The 19,878-nt window shown below is 35.7% G+C and overlaps 1 protein-coding gene across 2 annotated transcripts in view; it reads left to right on the forward strand.

Moving 5' to 3' along the window:
* Positions 1–2,319: 2,319 nt before the first annotated feature.
* Positions 2,320–19,878, forward strand: part of ERG (ETS transcription factor ERG) — a 115,706-nt gene continuing 98,147 nt past the window's right edge. Inside the window, exon 1 of one of the 2 annotated variants that reach the window (XM_039369735.1) lies at positions 2,320–3,402. The gene's annotated coding sequence lies outside the window, so the exon portion shown is untranslated. The remainder of the gene's footprint in view (positions 3,403–19,878) is intronic. The other variant, XM_039369760.1, reaches the window with a different exon arrangement.

A 19,878-nucleotide genomic window follows, 5' to 3' on the forward strand; every position in this document is an offset into this window, starting at 1 on the left:
GGCACAACACTTTCACAACTAAAAAGGCATCGGATATAAAACATGTGAAATGAATAACCAGTTTTGAGTCACAGGGATTAGTTATCTGAAGAGACAATAGAAAAATGAATCTCTTGGTTCTGATTTAGAATAATGGAAATTGATGCTTCTGCCTGCACATATGATATGGTTAATAGTTTGCCTTAATTTTTGCCTTCATTCTTATATCTACTCTGACAGCAACAATTTAATGTTGATGGAATCCTCCCTGTCCTGCTATCTATTTACCTTATACATGACCACCTAGACTGACATTAGTGACATCTCTATGCCAATTTGGTGTGGAAAATATTAAGAAAGCAATAACAAAATACAATGCATAATATCTGAATGTAAAATTTGCAAAATTCAGGTTTTATGCAAGTAGATCTGAACTGCTTGAAAGTGTATGTAAATTAAAACCCAAAGTAAAATCAAATAACTGAAGAAAGTAAAAAAAAAATCGTAATATTCTCCAGATTATAATGACAGCTTAGCCCACTTAAAAGAGAAGAAATGTAATAAATTTCAAATAGAAAGTAGGATCGTGTAGCTAGGATTTATTCTACCTTCCTACATGTCAGTCCTTCAACACAGAAAACAGATAATTGGAATTCCAAGATTCTGTTATTATATTCTATTTCAATATAATAGATGTAGGATATAATAACAGAATCTTAAATGCCTGTCCAATTTCTCTTTGCCTCCTCTTATACCACACGAAATCAAGATAAGATTATCCTGACTTTCTTTCTCACCCGCTTTTTTTAACAGGGCTGATGTTTACTTAACGATTCATGTCTTCCATATTCATCTATTAAATAAATAAATATTTAATTTATTTATTTATTTTATCTAATTAAATAAATAATTATTTAATTTATACAACCACCCATGACCCAATAACTAACAATAAATAAAAATAAGATAAAAACATCAGAACAAAATAATATACAGCAGCCAAGATTAAAGAACCCAATCTATACAATTTATATACGGTAACACTGATAAATGCTCAATCACACACCCAAGGTCCTAGGCTCAGCAGCAAAATGTTCAAGGCTTCTCCTCTACATCATGTCCCATTGCTCCATCAACTAATGTAGTGGTCAGAGTACAGCAGGAGCTGAAGAACCAACAGCTCTTCTATGGAAGATTCATTTGTATTTTAAAAAAGTTATTTGAGGATTGCTGTTACTGGTTGCAAAGCTTTACTTTTTAAATTATAGAACCCATCAAGAAATGAGAGGTTCTTTAAGCTAATAGCTGTGATAACATAAGGTACATTAGATTTTCATCCAGGTTTTGGTAACGTGGTAAGTTGGAAATAATGAAACTCTACAAATTTTGCACCACAGCAGTACTTAAGAAGGATTTTTCTCAATATTGCCAGTGCAAAAACATTGTTCAGGAGCCTGTTACAGGTGTCTCAGATCCATTCTTCAGCACAATAAAAAGCTCATGCCCCCCCAATTAAAAAGGAGTATATTTATGTTTTTTTTCTTTATAGAATGTGCTATTGTCCAATATTGTCAACTGCTGTCCTTAGCATTAGATCTGGTCTACAGAGTGTCTAAAATCAATATTAATAGACTCGTTGTATTCCCTATCCACTCACCCCTTAGAAACAGGAAATGAAGCCCTGAAGGTTTTTGAATTGAATAAAGAGAAAAGGGGCATATAGTTATCCCCCTGACCTAGACTTGGGGGTCTCTATGTGTGCATAGGTTTTTTTTTTTTTAATCTCATTTTCCCCCCTGTTATTTTGGCAGACTTTTGGAATGTCTGGGAGCTAAGAGCTTTGCTTCATGGGGCAGAATTCTGAAGCAAGAAAAAGAGAAAGTTATAGACTAAACCACAGAAATGTAAACACGTCTGCAGCTAAAATAACTCTACTTTCATTGAAAACACTCCTTGCTCACAATCAGACTTCTGTGCGCTATGCTCAAGAAAAGTGCATTAATAGCAACCAATTAATATATTATATAAATGTGCTGTTTTTTCCCCCCAGAAAAAGTGCTGATGCTTTTAGTCATCATCGTTATTATTATTTTCTTTTTTAAAATAAAGTAGTCAAGTTTCTCCTTGGCACGGCCTCTATCTCAGTAGGAAATTTGGGATCTCAGAGCTGAAAGGGGGGGGGAGCGGTTTTCAGCCCAGGACTGAGAGCAACAGCAAACCAATAGGACTTATTGAACAAAAAAGTGTTCTGCCAAGAAAATTCAATGGGAACCAACGTGGGACAAGAGGGAGCACGGTAAGCCTCCCCCACCCCCGCTTTCTAAATACTATCTTTTTTGGATCGGTGGCTGTTAAAAATTGTCCGATTCCGGGTTTCCACTCTGCCGAAATTCGTACTTTACAAATCGAGCTTCTTCTGCATGCTGCCGGCTTATTTCGTTCGGTGTTTAAAATCTGACCCGGGGGAGCAAACGGAACCTCTTTCTGCGTCTCAGCTCCTTCACGAACATTATCCGGATTTGACCCGCGTTCCGTCAGCGTGATCCGAAGCCGTCAGCCCCTAAGACTGGGCGTCCACTAGGGGTGAGTTTTTCGTCACTGCGAATTAGCACCCAGTGTTGATGCGCGGTCCAGCCTCATCCTCCGCAGCCTCGCAGTCCTTCCTTTTTCGACCGTTCCTGCTCTGAGGTCTAAAGCGGAGAGGCTCGAACGCCTGGATGTGCGGCGGCGGCGTCTGAAACTTCTTGAGACTCCTCCTTTCATCGCTCCAGACTTCTTAACCGTCGAAGAGCCAAGTACCTCACGTTCTCTTCTTTATCTTCTGGCAAAAGGGATTTTGAAGGCAATCTGCTCCACCAGTGGTGTGGCTTTTTTTTTTTTTTTAACGATGGTGTTCGTTTTCATGCTCCCGGAACTCATTAATTAGGACCCTAACCCTTAAACACCATTTCTTGCCTGCCAGCGCTGCGCGCTCGAGCCCCTTCCCCTTTCCAGCCACAGGAATGGTGGTGACTGTGAGGCCGTCAGCTTCTGGGTGCACCAGGCGCCTCCCACTGAAGCCAATGGCCAAACTTTCGTGGATTTGAATGGAGCCGGCTCGCACCCACCCGCAGCCTCCGCTGGGTAAACACACGCGTGGGGCGTGCCAGCACCTTCTTCGCCTCTGGATGCCTGACCGGGCGCCCCTGTTGGAGAGCTGGACTTCGGCGTTAAGGGGGGGCGCGGAGTTGCGCTGGTCAGCCATGCTTAGAGGCGGGAAGAGGCTCTTGGGGACCGGAGCCCCCGCCGTCCGCAGCTAAACCTTGATGTAAGGGAGTCGTCGTAGTCGGCGAGAGACGGCCACGGACCCACCGGCAGCCCCCTTTCATCCCCGAGCTGACACCAGATCTTGGCCGGGGCAGCGCGCTCCCTCCGCTGGAGGAGGTAAGTTCCCAGAGGCAGCTGTCTGGGAGAAGGGCAGGCAACTGGGGCAGGTCGGCCAGCAGGTGGGTGTGGGTCTCCTCGGGGCTCGAGGGCTCGCAGCCTCACGAGGGGGTCGCGCTTCTCCAGCCGTGGGGACGGTCCTGCGAAGTGGTTTTCCCGCCTTCACGGGAGCGATGCTTTTTGGGTCACAGGACACTGAGGCTCGCCTGATCTGAGTGCCTGGGCATCCGCCGAGTTATGGGACACTTCAACCGTTCGGGGTGTGTTTGTGTGTATGTGGGGGGGAGGGGGCGTCTGCCTGGACTTCCAGCACTCAGCCTTTTTTCGACAGAAGAGCTCTGTCAGAGACTCTGTGGCCGTGGTAGATATTCCTATTCCGCCAAACTGGATTCTCCACGCTGAGAATACAGGCCGGCGAACTACAGCTCTCCAGCAATCTAAAGTGCTAGTCTGAAAACCGAGCAATTGGAATAAAACAAGCCACTTTTCTGCGCAAGTGGTAGAGAACAGCCATTTTTTTCCTATGGTGTTGACTGAAAGAAAAAAGTGAATATTTAGAAAGAAATAGAAAAAAAAAAACAAGAACAGAGGTAGAGTATGGTGAAATAGCTGGTGGTCCATTGATTATGAAAACTGAGCAAAGGAAGACTTTATGTTGTTTGCACCAGAGTATTCCATCGTAGTCAGCTTGTCTGGTATTCTTCTGTAATACAGGCTATACTCTTCACTAACCTAGACGTCTTTTAATCAGATTGACTGTTCCTTGTTTTTCTTGGCAATATGACTTGCTCAAATGCTTTCTGGAAGATACCTGCGAAATGGGGGGTTTTTTTTGTCCTAAATTCATCTATACTGTTGTAAAAACAAGAAATGTCTATGTTTGGATCATACTGAAAGAAGCAGAAAACACATATTTTTATACATTTAATTTGCTATCCAGCAGTTCTGAAGTTTTTACCAGGACTTTCTCATTAATTTCCATGCTGCCCCACCCCCTTCTTTTCTTTAGCCTCGCATCTTTATTGACTTGTTGTAGTTATCCTTTTGAAAACTCACTCTTAAGTTATCCAGTAATCCAGTAGGGATATTTACATTCACTGGTCACAATTTCATTCGACTTTTTCCTTTGATTTTCACTCTTTTTGGTCATTTGTTTTTATAATGCATTTTATTTCAACTATTAAATTGTTTTCATTTGGCACTTAAATTTCATCTATTCAGTCCTATCAAATACATTTATTTAGCATTTGTGCAGACATGTATCTATATGTACAGATGTATATTCAAAGCACACATTTCAATAATTTGGTACAGATTTTGTTCACTATCCAGGGTTTTAGTTTAGTCTTTTAGCCAAAGTATTTGAAATAATACAATGGATAGGACACAGCTTTAGATTGATAGATGTACAAATGTCATTTTCTGATTCAGAAAATTAATTTATGAGAGCAGCAAATTATCTAGCGTAAATCATCCATTTATTAGATAACTTTCAGAATGTAGGTATGTAACTAAAACCAGCAAAAGCCTATTTCTAATTGTGTTCACACTTGCAGTAATTGCTATTATTAAAATAATAATAAAAATATCTTGGTATAAATAGCACTATATGAAATTAACAAAACTTTTGAGAGCCAGAATAGTACCGTAGTTTGTGGGCTGCATTGTTTTCATGTAGGTTAGAGTCCCACTAGGGAAAGAAGAAAAGTTAGGAATATAGACTGCACATGGAGAACTGTCACATTCCTTAGTTTTAACCCTATAAGTACGTAGTTCTGGCTTGTTTGAAGCAAAGGGAACAAAGAGTGCTTTGAGTTCAAATAAAGAGCCAACCAAACATTCCATTAAAATGTTTTTATCTGGTATGAGAATATACTGTTATTGGTTTAAGTTGGATACTGCAGAAATATATTTGTTTTTATCCCTAGAAAGAAAATCTCTCTTTTCTCAGTGTTAGAGCATTAAAATGGGAAATTCTAAGAAAGCAAAACAGCTGTTCTAAACTAATTCAGTGTATAGTAACTAAGCTCCATTGACTTCAGTAGAATATGTATCCATGTGTGTAACCTAAAACCTTGTTAAATAAGTAATGGCCAGCAAACTAGATGTTTGGGGGTACTTCAGACTTTCAGTGTAGAAAAAAAAATCTTTTCATGGAGCAAAAGTTCAACAAGCTTTTAAGAAATTACACTTGCATAACTTCCATTCCAAAGTGAAACAGATTTTTGTAGTACTACATATGATTAGATATGGCAATGATTAATGATCTGTTATTGTTAAGTCTTTCTGTATTTTTTTAATCTGATAGTTTAATTATTATTTGTGATTTTAATTTTTTTGTCTTGATGAATTGAATCAAACTTATAGGATACATCAATTGAGGGGGCAACTCTAGGCGATTTAATCACCTAGAATTTCAGAACTTCACAACTGGACCACCTTGAAAAGAGATTGTGTTTACTTTTTTAATGGTTAACTAAACTGCACTACAAAGAGGGATATAAAACAAAACCCAATTTGTAAAAAAGTCATTTATTTATATGATGATTGAAAACTTTATGTTTTCTTGTTTTACGTTAAAGGCTGAAAAGATTAATAAATGCAGCAGGTTAATGTGCCGAATTATAGGTTCATAATATGATTTGTGAACTAAATTACCTACATTCATTTAATTTATTTTTAATTATGATATTGGCTTTAAGTAATCCACATGTATTTAATTTATAGAACACACCTCAGATTATTTTCTAAATAATTACCTTTCTTGTTTAGTTTCACCAAAAATGTCATCTTGTTAAAAGATTTTGTTTATTTTTCAAAGGTCTGAATTTGTGGTGATATGAACACTAAGACAGAAATGCAATATAGCTATTATAAAACGAAATTGCTATGAATGTTTCTATTTCTATAGAAATAGTTGATATTACCTGATTTTGAAAACCTTATATATAGTGATACTTAAAATTTGTGAACCCTTTTGAATTTTCGATATGTCCAAATAAATATGGTCTAAAATCTGAGCTGTTCTTCACTAAGCCCTAAAATTAGATAAAGAGAAGCCAATTGAAGAAATGAGTCAAAGACATTTTACTTGTTCATTTATTTATTGAGGAAAATGGTCCAAAACCAGATGTGTGGCAAAAATATGTGAACCTTTGCTTTCAGTATCTGGTGTGCCTTCCTTGGGCAGCATAAAACTGCTACTAAACACTTTCTAATAACAGTTGATCAGTCCTGCACATCACCTTTGAGGAGTTTTAATCTACTCCTTCCTATAGAACAGCTTTAAATCAGGGATGCTGGTGGGCTTCCTCATTGGCACTGTCTGCTTCAGATCCATTCACAGCCCTTTTATAGGATTAAGGTTAGGATTTTGACATGGCCATTCCAAAACATTAAGTTTCTTCTATTTTCTCTGGTCATTGTGACTTGTGTGTTTTGGGTCATTGTCTTGCTGCATGACCCATGTTCAGCTTTAGTTCATTCATGAACAGATACCCTGACATTTTTCAATAGAATTTGTTGGTTCGATTCAAAATTCATAGATGCATCAAGGATGGCAAGTTGTCCGGGCAGCAACCATCATGTTTCACAGAAGGGGTAAAGTTTGTATGGTGGAATGCAGTGTTTTTGCCAAACATAATACTTTACATTCAAGTAAAAAAGTTCTATTTTGTTCTCCTCCATCCAAAGAACATTCTTCCAATAGCATTCTGGCTTATCCACATGTCTTTCACAAATTGTAGATAGGCAGCAACATTCTTTCTGGGGAGTAGTGGCTTTCTCTTTACAACCCTGCCATGCATATCATTGTTGCTCAGTGTTCTCCTGCTGATGGTCTCATGAACAATGACATTCACCTGTATAAGAATGAATGGTCTTAAACATTAGTCTAAAATTCTTTGAGACCTCCCAGAATATTATACACCTTGTCCTTGATATATCTTGGTTGGTTCACCACTCCTGGGGAAAGTAATAATGGTGTTTTTTTGCACAGAAGACTGGTGGAATACCAGCTTGGTGAGCATCATTCATTGTTTTTCAAAGGTCCTCATAAATCTCCTTTGTTCAAGCCATAACACACTTCCACATACCTCTGTTGTGAAAATCAAACTTTAATAGTGAACCCAAAGATTTCTGTTCTTCAAATAAGGTAGGATCTGCCACACAAATATCTGATTATAACCTCGTTGATTGAAGCACTTAATTCTAATTTCTCTTTCAAATGAACCGATAATTTTAGAGTTTCACATATTCTTGCCTCACAGAAATATGTAGTTTTGGATCATTTTTCTCAATAAATAAATTAACAGGTACAGTGGTACCTTGATACTCAACTGCTCCAAAACTCATTTTGATACAAAAATTTTGTCCCAATACTCAGTGTTTGTTTGGTACTGAATGCACAAGCTAGAATTTGTCGGTGTCAGCTGCCTTGTGACTCACTATATTATTCCTTATGGGAAAAATTTGTTTGGTACTCATCAGTTTTGGTACTCACTGAACCTCCCCACCCCAGAATCAATTAACAATGAGTACTAAGGTACCACTGTATAATATTTGTGACTTATTTGTTGAATTGTGTTCTATTTATAGGGAGGTATGGAGGTATGACATTTTAGGTCATATTTATGCAGAAATACTGAAAATTCAAAAATATTCACAAAGGTTTAAGCATCATTGTGCTTGCAATCAACATAAATGAACTAAAAATTACATAAGTAGCTTCTTTCTATATATTTTCAAATAAATTTAAGCATTTGATAGTTAATACTATTCAAAATACATCAACCGGCCAGTTATTTAGACAAATCTTCCAATCTTAATTTTTTACCAAATTCAGTACCAAAAACAAAGCACTTGAAAATCCCTCATTTTGTTGCCAAGATGTAGTGAAGTATTTCAGGGATTTTATTTCAATACAAATTAAATGGAAAGAACCTTAATTGAAACTAAAGAGAGAGTTGTTTTTGTCAGAAGCTGTTGGTTATTGCCTATTATCTAGGGAAAAAATGTATACTAGTCAGCAACTAGTTTGAAGAATTCATGCTGTCAAAAATTTGGCAGCATCATAGGAAAGTAAGATGAGAATTGCTCTCATCTTCTTGGTTTTTAGCCTACAGATTCAAAATCAAGGTAATAAAAGTCCTATTTGAGAATTTTGAGTCAACACTATTTTTTAAAAATAATATAATATTTGAACACCTTTTGTTATTTATATGTAAAAGTAACACATACTAATTATTTTAAATTCTATAATATGTACTGTTTGAATTGGTTAATTCAAAGAACGACAATTTTTAGTTAAAAATTCTTTACTAAAACATGTTTCAGAAACATTTCAATATAAATTCAATATATATAGTAAAAACTTTATCATACATACAAAAATCACATTCTATATTATGAAATAACTCAATCAATGACTCCAAGTAAAAGTAAACAATTGCAAAACTATACGACATTAAAAAAGAAAACCTAGTCTATAAAACATAAACTGTAATATGGCAAGCAGACAGGGCAATTGCACAACCAAAAAGGGACCACTCAACCGATCCCAATGATGGGGGCAGGGGGGGAGGAAGCCAGGTCTTAATGGCTTTTCTAAAGACAACCAGTGTTCAGGACCTGTCATATATTGAGATGTAGGGAGGGGGGGAGGAGATTCTTCCAGAACAGCCACTTAAAAGGTATGCTTTCTAGATCCTATAAGATGGCAGTGTTTAAAGGGGAAAACCTGGAGCACGCATTCTTTCTGACAGTGAGTAGAGTAGACAGATGTTCTTGAGAGAAGGCAGTCCCACAGATAATCCAGTCCTATGTCATATGGATCTGTAAAAATGATAACTAACATCTTGAATTGTACCTGGAAGCCTATTGGGAGCCAGTGCAACTTGTGGAGTAGGAATGTCCCATGGGCATAACAAGCTGCATGCATAATTATCCAGACTGCTACATTCTGCACCAACTGAAAGTACTAGATGGTATTCAGGATCAGTCCATGCAGAGTGCACTGTAATAGTCCAGCTGAGAATTGTCTGAGGTAAGAGTAACCATGAGCAAGCCCTCTCAATCCAGGAATGGGTACAGCTGATACACAAGATGCAGTTGTGTGAAGGCCCCACTCCTTCCCACAGCTGCAACCTACTTTTTAAGCAAGAATTTTGAGTCCAAGAAGACATCCAGATTGTGCATCAAGTCTGAACAAGGTAGTGTCACCTGATCTGGAACCAAAGATTCTGGTTCATGGATCTGGAGGAATTTAAATCCATAGCCACTGTCTCTTGATGGGATTGAGCCACAGTCTATTCTCTCTCATACAATCTCTCAACTTTTATTTATTCAATAATGCTTCTACTTATTCTATACCTTTATGTGAGAGAATTAAATAGTACCAGCACTGAGGACCATATTGCAGAGTCCAGAGTCTTGCAACTCTACTTAAGTACTCCTAATAGAGACAGAACACTAGGTAATATAGAATAGAGTTCATTGGACATTTCATTGGACATTTGATTTGGCATTCTGTTAATATACAAAATTGGATAGCAAAGAAATGTTAATGTGCTTATTCGTAGCATAGTAAATCTGTTGTAAAAAGTGCCAGCAGCCTAACGTTATTTGGCTGTATATAAATGTAAGTTAAGAATTAGGTTAGCTATTTTTGAAATAGTATACAGTAAACAGAATGCTTGGATGTTTTATTGTAAGCCTTATTTTCTTCTGTTTATAAATTTATAATGATTTGTGTATATTCTGAAAAATTGGAATACATAAAACAGTAATATAACACTGAAAGTCAAATGTTTTTATTTCAGTACACAAGTACATTCAGGAATTTAATGTATACATAGTGTATGTATAATGAAAAATAAAGTATCTCTGTATTTTTCCCGTTGACCAAAGAATTTTAAAAAATGACCTAAAATAAATGCTATGTGATTTTGCCAAAGTTTTAGAACCCACACTATTATTTGAATGAAAGCAAAATTTCTCATTAATATCAGAGGAATTTTCGGTGTTTGGTATTGTACCCTAAAGGCCTTTCCCCCCCACCAAATAGGACACAATTTCTTTGCTAGTGGGTTTTTTTTTTTAGTGGATTCTTTTTTCTAGAAATATATTTGCTTATAAATTCTGCTTGCCTCAGAGGAAAGTTTTCCATGTAATTTGATTTTAAAACGAGAACTATGCTTCAAGACTATGGCACTAATCCAGAGGGCACATGGTAAATTCTGCAAGCACATAGAAATTTTAAGTTTGCTCTTCCTAAACAGGTATATATCCCTCCATGCTACCTAATAAGTTGCTCCTAAAATTAGGTGTACTTCAAAAATAACCTCCAAAAGAAATCAAGAACTGCTGTCAGTGGGAAAATAGTGACAAATTCCATTGTACTCCTTTAAACTCTCTTCCAAATTTGTTCATTGTGTTATGTTAAACAGAAGAGAAGAATAGAATAGAACATGGGTGTCAGACTCGTCACGCCACATGACGTGTTGCGACGTATCGCAACTTTTTTTGCATTGCTGGAGCTGGGGTGGGTGCAGCCTCTGTATGATGCAACCGGCCCGCAGGCTGGCAGTTTGACACCCCTAAAATAGAATAATAACTTTATTGTCACGTTAAATATACACTAATCAGCATACATTAAAATGAGATTTTGTTGCATACAGCTCTCAAAGGGTAACCACCTCCAATATACACTGCATAAACATGACAAAATACATAAATAATATGATAATACATATTTCTGTAATTATTAAATATTAGAGAGTAACATATTTTTTGATGGTAAGAATATTATTTCAAATACTCCAGGAAGTGACAAATACATTGCTGAAGTTCTGTAAATAAGGGTTGAATTCTAAATGTCTTCAAAGGACAAATCTTGGTGAAATTAGTAGACCTCTTTCCAAGTAAACATGAACTGGACAGCACTTTTAAATTTAACTTCGGAGATTGATGTGAAGAACAAATCTGAAGTTTCTACCAGTTCCAAAACTTGGATTCATATCTTTTTGATGATGTTATATCATAAATCATAATTTGCTCAATGAGTTTACAAATCCAGTTCGGTATTATAAATTTAAATAAAAGTTGTTTGTTTCAAATTTTAAAATTGTTTTTGAATGTTTGCTTATGAATTTTGATGAAGTAATATGGGGATTGCAACACATCATATTCTGACTGGCTTTTATCCCATGCATGCTGTTCACCATAGTAGCTTGACAGAGAGAAAGTAGTTGGCCCAGGTGCCCCTTCCTTTCTCTTTAAGATCATTGAGAAGGTCTTGGCAAGTTTTTGCTTCTATTACAAAAGATGTCAAGCTAACAGCATTGCTAAAAAATATTCTGTATATTTGTGCATTTTGAGTGGGTTTTTTATAATATTCTTCAGAAAATTAAATACAGAAATAAAATCTGAATAGCTGTAAAGATGGTAGAACAAGATAATGCAGACTTTTTAAGGGGCTTTGTGCCTGTCTTCAAAGGGCAAAATGTGATTCAGAGCACAAAATGTGAGCCAGGTAAGCTTATAGCAAATGTTGAGAATCTTTTCAAGTGGTTGCATCTTTTCATGGCTTTCCATCGCTGTCCCTCACAGATATTATGCACACTCCTCCAAACACTTCTAATTACATTCTGTACTTCAAATTTGGATTTTTATGTAGTTCTTAAGCAAAATAAATAACAAATGGTTAACTCAACCTTGATCTGCATCACGAATGCATAAAAACTTTGCTGGAATGAAATCTGAATTTTGTAGGCATTGAAAAATTATAAACTTTGCTGTATTTGACTTAAAAGCAGAATACTTTTGAGATTTGGTGGCATCACTAATATTGTCTTAACCTGTCAAAAAAAATCTGCATCTCTACTTAGTAGGCTATTAGTATAAATACTCAAATCTGGATTTATATAAATGCTTAAATCTGGGTTTAATAATTTTTTGCCCAATAGAACATAATCTTCTTTGTCCCCATTCTTCAGCTGGGTGCTCTGTTCATGAATGCTATTATCAGAATTTCCTTCAAAAATACAAGTGGCTAGTTTGTTGGCTTTTTCAGATGTTGTCTATTTTAGCAATTGTCTCATTTGTCAGTAGGAATAACAGCTATTTATCGCTGTCTTTGTATATTTGTGTGCGCTCATAATATAATACAAAGTTTCTTTTTGCTGTTTCAATATATGACAGGCCAGTATTATGTTCATCTTTATATCCTTTTTGTTATGTTCAATATGTGGAGAAAAAAAATCATGAATTTAATTTTTATAAGTGGAGAAAGGAGTCTCTTAAAGTTAAATAACTCTCTCTAATCAGCTGGGTTACCCAACTCTTTTCTCCTTTGAAGGCAGAGATAAAATCCTAGGGAGACTCCTCCTCCTCCTCCTCCTCCTCTCCCCCCCATAGTGGATGCAATTTAAATTATGGTTGAGAGCAGATAGAATTTTGAGTCAGGTTTTCAGCAAGGAAATTGACATAGGAAAAAGGATTAAGTCCAGATCCATTGATGTTGTACTCCTTTTCTGAATGATTGTCTTCCAATTTAAAGACAGTCCTGATTCTCATGATGTTTTATCTAATTTTACAATGACTTCAAGAGACTGATTTTTTCAAAAGTCTAAAACACTTAATTTAATATGTACTATGTCTATATATGTGTATTGTTTTGTTGTTTTTCAGCAGCATTTAAGGAATATGATTTTTGCTTCAGTTGCTTATTGCAATCTTCTTTAAATAGTTAACTTATAAAGTAATTTTGTCAAATTCCCAAACAGATGGTATATTTTTATTCAGCATTTTAGGTATTAACAGTAAACTGTAAAATAAAATAACAAATATCAGAGATTTCAGTATGCTGCATAACATATAAAACAATTAATATAAATACATGAGAAAATATAATAAAGATACAGCTCAAGATACTTGTGGTAAATCTTGCTAGATTCACAAGGGATATGAGGTCCAGCTATAGTAACTACTGCTACTTTGGGAGATCTATTTCTCTCAATACACAGAATTTCCTGCTTCAGTCACTATTGAGCTGGGGATTTATTGGTGAAAAATGCCTGTCGTGAGAACCTTGTATGAGATTGTAGAAAGGTTTCTCTAAAGTCTAGAAAAAGACAAAGTTTAGGAAAATTGCATTGTAATAGCTGCCTGGTAACCAATTCCATAAAAGAATGAGAAGATTCATCACATTAGTAATTCAGTTCACTATTGAAGTCTTTACAAAATACCCTGCTTTAATAAATATCAAAAAATACACACAAGTTATGAAACACTTTTTCTTAAGACATAACTAAAACCAATAAAACTAATTAGTTAAAGTAGAATCTTAGAATATATTTAATATAATGTCAATTGCCAGGAAAATCAGGAGCTGCAGACAGTTCAAATGGGTATAAAGATTTATTGTAAGCTTGAGCTCTCTACAAGAATCTGAGCTACTAACAGCCAAGGGAAATTAGTAAGAGATAAGAGAAGAAGAAATTAAAGGTGGGCTGGATTTAGATCTCTTGTGGGCATGAAAGGACTCATGACTGATGACAGGTTTGATGCCTCCCTCAGACTCAGTCTGGTCATCTACATATATATGAAATATGTTTTGAGTTCAGATAAATAATCTCTGAACCTCTTAAAATCTTTAAAAGGCTCTGTAGGTGGGACTGCATTGCCATTCTGAATTTAATACATTTGTGTTAATAGTCTTCCCTTCTCAAAATCCTTATACGTGATTAGATCTTTCAAGAATCCAATATCTCATCAGGAGGCCAACATTTTTTTTACAAGGTTTTTTTTTTATCTTCCATAAGAGTCTTTAGAACATTTCCTTATATAAAGTGAATTCCTGTTTTGAAGTCACCTGCATTATTTGAATGCTCATTAGCAGAAAGCTCACTTCTTATAAACAACATACTATAGGCAATCAAAGCTGAAAGAGCTGAGGAACTCCACTACGTGTAACAGACTAGATGAAAAATAAGTTTTGATCATTTATCTTTTACTTGCTTAGAAAAATCTAAACAGAAAATAAGGAATTTATAATCCTAATCTGCATTTTATATTGGAATTTCATAATGGATTATGAAGTATGCATGCAAGAATTCAGCCAATCCACGATTCTATGTTTTAAGTATAATTAATTGGTCGTGCACACTTTATACAGATTGCATGCAATTACTGGTTTAGCTAGTTTAAAAATGGACTTTGTTTTAATTCTTTTATTTTTTTTTTTTTTATTAAAAGTTTTATAAATTTTACAAGAAAAACAAGAACAATACAGAACAAAAAACAACATATACAAAAGAAAAAAAATTAAACAATACATATAAAAAAAAAACCCCCACCCCACACCCCTCCCAAAAACCCTCCCTTCCCCCCCCCCTGAGCTTCCCAGAGCAGAATATAGGCTTAAGAAATAATAAAAAAAAAATAAAAATTAAATTAAAAACTTTATATTTATATATATAAAAAAGATATCTATAATATATATAAAAATAAAACTTATGAAAAAGCTATATAATATTTTTGTATACCCAATCTAAATTGTATAAATTTTATCCATTTGTCCCAGATAGCAAAAAACTTCTCTTGCGTTTGTTGCTTTAAGAAAGCCGAAATCTTTGCCATTTCCGCCAGATAAGCTACTTTAAAAAACCATTCCTGCAATGTAGGCAAAGATTCCTTCTTCCAATATTGTCCAACTAACAGCCTCGCGGCTGTGATCAAGTTTAACATCAATACAACCTCCTTTGTATCACAATCTGTAACAATACCTAACAAAAATAATTGCGGAGTAAATTTTACCCTCCTTCTAAAAATTCTCTGGATATTCCACCATATTTTGATCCAAAATGCTTTTATCTCTCTGCATGACCACCAAATATGATAATAGGAAGCCTCCTTATAACCACATCTCCAGCATTTAGGTTGCACGTCAGGGTACATGTAAGACATTTTTTGTGGATCAAGGTGCCATCTATAAAACATTTTATAAAAATTCTCCCTTAAATTCTGTGCTTGAGTAAATTTGACATTTCTCACCCAAATAGTTTCCCAGGTGTCCAATGAAACTGGCTCACCAAAGTTCTGCGCCCATCTAATCATACAATCTTTAATTAGTTCCGTTTCTGAGTCCAATTCAACTAAAACCCCATAAATTCTCTTAATGTGGGTTTGTCTTTGATCCTTCAGTTGCTTAATAAGATTTTCATCTTCTCTAAGAAAACCCACCTTACAATCCATCTTCCATCTATCTAGTAGTTGCCTATATTGGAACCAAGAATAAGTAAAATTTTCTTGTGCTAATTCTTCCCGTGATTTTAATTGCCAGTTTTGTCCATCCCATTTAAGTAACTGTCTATAAGACACCATATCCATTTTAACCCCTCTTTTTATTCCTTCTATCGCATGCCAAGGTATAGCCCATAATGGTACTTTAAAATCACTTTTATAATATTTTCTCCAGATCCTAAGTAAAGAAATTCTTAAAATATGAGATTTAAAAGCCCAATCTATTTTTTTATTAATTCTTTTATTTTTATTGTCTTTTAGGATTGGAGGTTTTATAGTTGGTTTTTTTAAAAAATATATTGTTGCAGATTATTTTAATTCTTTTGTAACCTGCTTTAAGCTCTAGGGCATGGGTGTCAAACTCACTGTGTCACGTGACATGTTGCAATGTATCATGACTCTTTTTCAATTGCCGGGAATGGGGTGGGTGCAGCTTCAGTATGATGAAACCGGGCCATGGGCCGGCAGTTTGAGGATTGCTCTAGAGGATTGTTATGTGTACGTGTCTCAATAGTGCTTAGACTAGGCTGATGTGGTCTAAAACTGGACACTAAGCAGGACTGGGCCTGAACAGTAATTGGGGAGGATCTTACATCCCTCACTAAATGACTATGGGCCACTTGCTGTCTTTCAGCCCATCTAATATAGTGAAAGACGTAAGAAAAACATAATGGAAGCAAGGGCTGTATACGCTACTTTGATTTTTTGAATGAATGTGGGCTATAAGTCTAATCATTAATCAAACCATATATTTATAGCTTAATTTGGAAACATTGTACAAAAGTACAAATACAACAAACAGATAAAATAAAGTTACACAATCTAAGTCCTTCATTTTGGTATGATCCTTTCTATGTGAAAATTAACAAATTAAAAGCAAGAGTAGACAGAATATTGATTGTGTGTGTGTGTGTGTATGTATATATGTATGTGTGTGTATATATATATATATATATATATATATATATATATATATATATATATATACCTACTTTTAAAAAAATAACTACAGTTATTATTACCAGATATATTATTGCACCTGATGCTATAATTGTATTGCTTTCTACATGTTTGGTTTTTATGTAATTAATGCTGAGCCACTATGAATTCTTTTGAAAGAGGGAAATATCTAAAATGCAAAGTGCAAATAAATGTGAATACATGTAAATATAGAATGGACATTTAAAATAAGGTGAAACAGACCACATAAATGTAAAGTATATATCCATTTTGCTGTGATGTGATATATTCAGAAAATCTTAATTTCTCTGTAATAAAATAATTGCCTAGATCTTTTTCATAAAAGGGTTATTTATTCATTGAACAATTCTTTGGGAAACTGAATGCTGATTGCTGTGGGTTTTTGTAGCTGTTATAGCTTCATCAGGAGGGAAAGATTCTGAAGCAGCCACTTGGCTAAGAAGTCTCTCGATGATGCATGAAACTGAGCAGATTCCATCTTGCTCTTTCATTCCTGTTTTGATGCTGAAGAACCAAAACGGAATGAAGAGTAATAAAGGCTTATTTTGAGCACTGAACTAAGCAGACATGACTCAGAATACTTATAGTGATTCAGGTGGTGAAATAGAAAGGTGCTATTTTGATGTCATTTTTTTTTTACCACAATAGACTTTTAAACATTTACTAAAATGGCCCATGTCTAAGATACTTTTCTTGGAAGACTGAAAAAAAGGAGAAAAGAAAAAAAAAACCTTGCACAATTTGAGCACCTTATTTGTGGAAGAAGCCATATGATATCATTTTTGAAGCATCTCCAGTTTATGTGAAGTGACTCATTTAGACTTAGTCAGAATTAATATTTTCTTTGCATCTGTTTTGAGCAAACTGCAGTTGTAAATCAACTGTAGATTGACTTCAAATTAGTCATTGAACTCCAGCCACCAAACACTAAAGAGGGAGGGCACAACTGCCATGATGTGAAATTGAAAATATGCAAAATGACTTGTCTAAACTCAATGTTAATTAGAAACTCCTGCAACGAAAGCCACATACTTACAGATTGTAACAAAATGCCACCATCAGTGGATTTAAACATTTCACAGGTCCACAGGGATTTAAATGAGATATTATGCCTATTCTGAAGTAGGTTTTTCAGAGACAGTTACTTTTGAACAGATAGTTTTTAGGATTTCTTGTACATAACAATCTTCTATCAGTTTAATCAGGAGCATACAACTGAGGAATAAACTAGATCTTATTTTAAAGATATCCTGTAGCCAGCAACTTCTTCTTGCCTCTTTTTATCTAAACACAAAGTCGAAGGATTTCATCTAATTTAGGAATCACCTTTCCACCTCTTCCCATCATAATAGGGATCAGTTCCTACAAAGAAGCCAGTTATTACTAAAGGGGCCTCAGCAGCATGTTCTTCCATCAACATCTGTGCATTTGCAATTTCTAGACCATTTTTTAAAAAAGTACTGTATTAGGAGGAAACTGAACACAAACTATCTGTGCAAGGAAGACAGTGATGAATAAATCATTGAAGAATCAGCAACTGAAGCAGTGGATGTGAGTATAATAATGTGTGAGTAGTATGATAAAGGATATATAAATGAAAGTTTAGCCATTTCCCCACAAATATGTAACATAAACTTTGAAAAAGCATGCACTGAATATAATTATATTACAGATAGTCTTTGTTTTATAACAGTTGGGACTAGATTTTTTATTATTAAGCAAGATGGTTGTTAAGTGAGTCACACCTGATTTTTTGACCTTTTTTACCACAGTTGTTAAGTGAATCGTGCAGTCATTAAACAAATTCAGCTTCCCTCATTGACCTTGCTTGTGAGAAGCTGGCTGGTAGGTCACCAGTGGTGATCACATGACCCTGGGTGTTGCAACCATTGTAAATACACATCAGTTGGCAAGCACTTGCATTTTGGTCACATGACTGTGAGGCTGCTATGACGGTTGTAAATGCAAGGACTGACAGTAAGTCGCTTTTTCAGTGCCATTGTAACTTTGAAGTCACTTAATGAATGTTTGTGAGTTGAGGATTATCTGTAGTCCTAAACATGCCTTCATCATTTTATACTGTTGCATCTCATAGAAATATGTAACCCAAATACTACAAACACTTAAGTGTTTCTATTTCTTTTGTGGCAAAGTAGTTGTTATGAATTTGAGAATGGAGAATACTGTAGAGGCATCTATTCATATAATATTCCAATTAGGTCTTTTATTATTTAAATGAATACAGTACAGTGCAGGCAGTCCTCGACTTACAATTGCCCCCCAAATTTCTGTTTCTAAGTGAGATAGCTGTTAAGTTGTTTATGACCTTTCTTGTTATAATTGTTAAGTGAATCAGTGCAGTTGTTAAGGTTGTTAAGTGAATCTGGCTTTCACATTGACTTTGCTTGTCAGAAGGTCTCAAAAGGTAATCACATGACCCAGAGACACTGCAACCGTCATAATATGAGCCAGCACAAGCATTGAAATTTTGATCATGTGACCATGGGGATGCTGCAATGGTCAAAAGTGTGAAAAACAGTCATGTCACTTTTTTCACTGCGGCTGTAAGGTCGAACAGTTACTAAACGAATGATTGTAAGTCGAGGACTACCTGCATACTATTTCTCTTGTTATAAACACATGCACTATGGGCAAGCTAACCAGACTATAGATGACTTGAATGCATGGCAAGTGAGTTCACATAATGCCTGCAACACTGCTGAGCGCATGAACCTGGATAGCGACTAATGTACATAGTCATCTAAAATGTAATGCTCCATGACAGAGGTCCCCAACCCCCAGCCTGTGGACCAGTACCAGGCTGAGGCCTGCTAGCAACTGGTCCGCACAAACAAGCAAATGCGGAATGAAGGCAGCACACAAAACCATGCCCCCTCTGGTCCGCAGAAAAACCTTTCTCCATGTAACCGGTTCCTGGTGCCCAAAAGGTTGGGGACCTCTGCTCCATGAATTCAGTTCTCAATAGATGATTTGAATGTCATTGGATATGATCCCTGTTACCTGGCATTCTCCTTTTTTTTCTTTTTGCAAGCAACCCATCTGCCCACCGATTTTTCTTCCCTTTCCAATTGTCAAAGCCCCCCCAAAAAAGGTTCTTTTGCTGTTTTTAGCTTCCCTTCTCATGCTAAATTCCTTTTGTGTATATATTTTTTATAATTCTTAGCAATAGAATGT

This window comes from Crotalus tigris, unplaced genomic scaffold (genome assembly GCF_016545835.1).
Source record: "Crotalus tigris isolate CLP2741 ecotype Arizona unplaced genomic scaffold, ASM1654583v1 scf7180000017601.7605149639:7615979, whole genome shotgun sequence".
Classification (NCBI taxonomy): domain Eukaryota; kingdom Metazoa; phylum Chordata; class Lepidosauria; order Squamata; family Viperidae; genus Crotalus; species Crotalus tigris.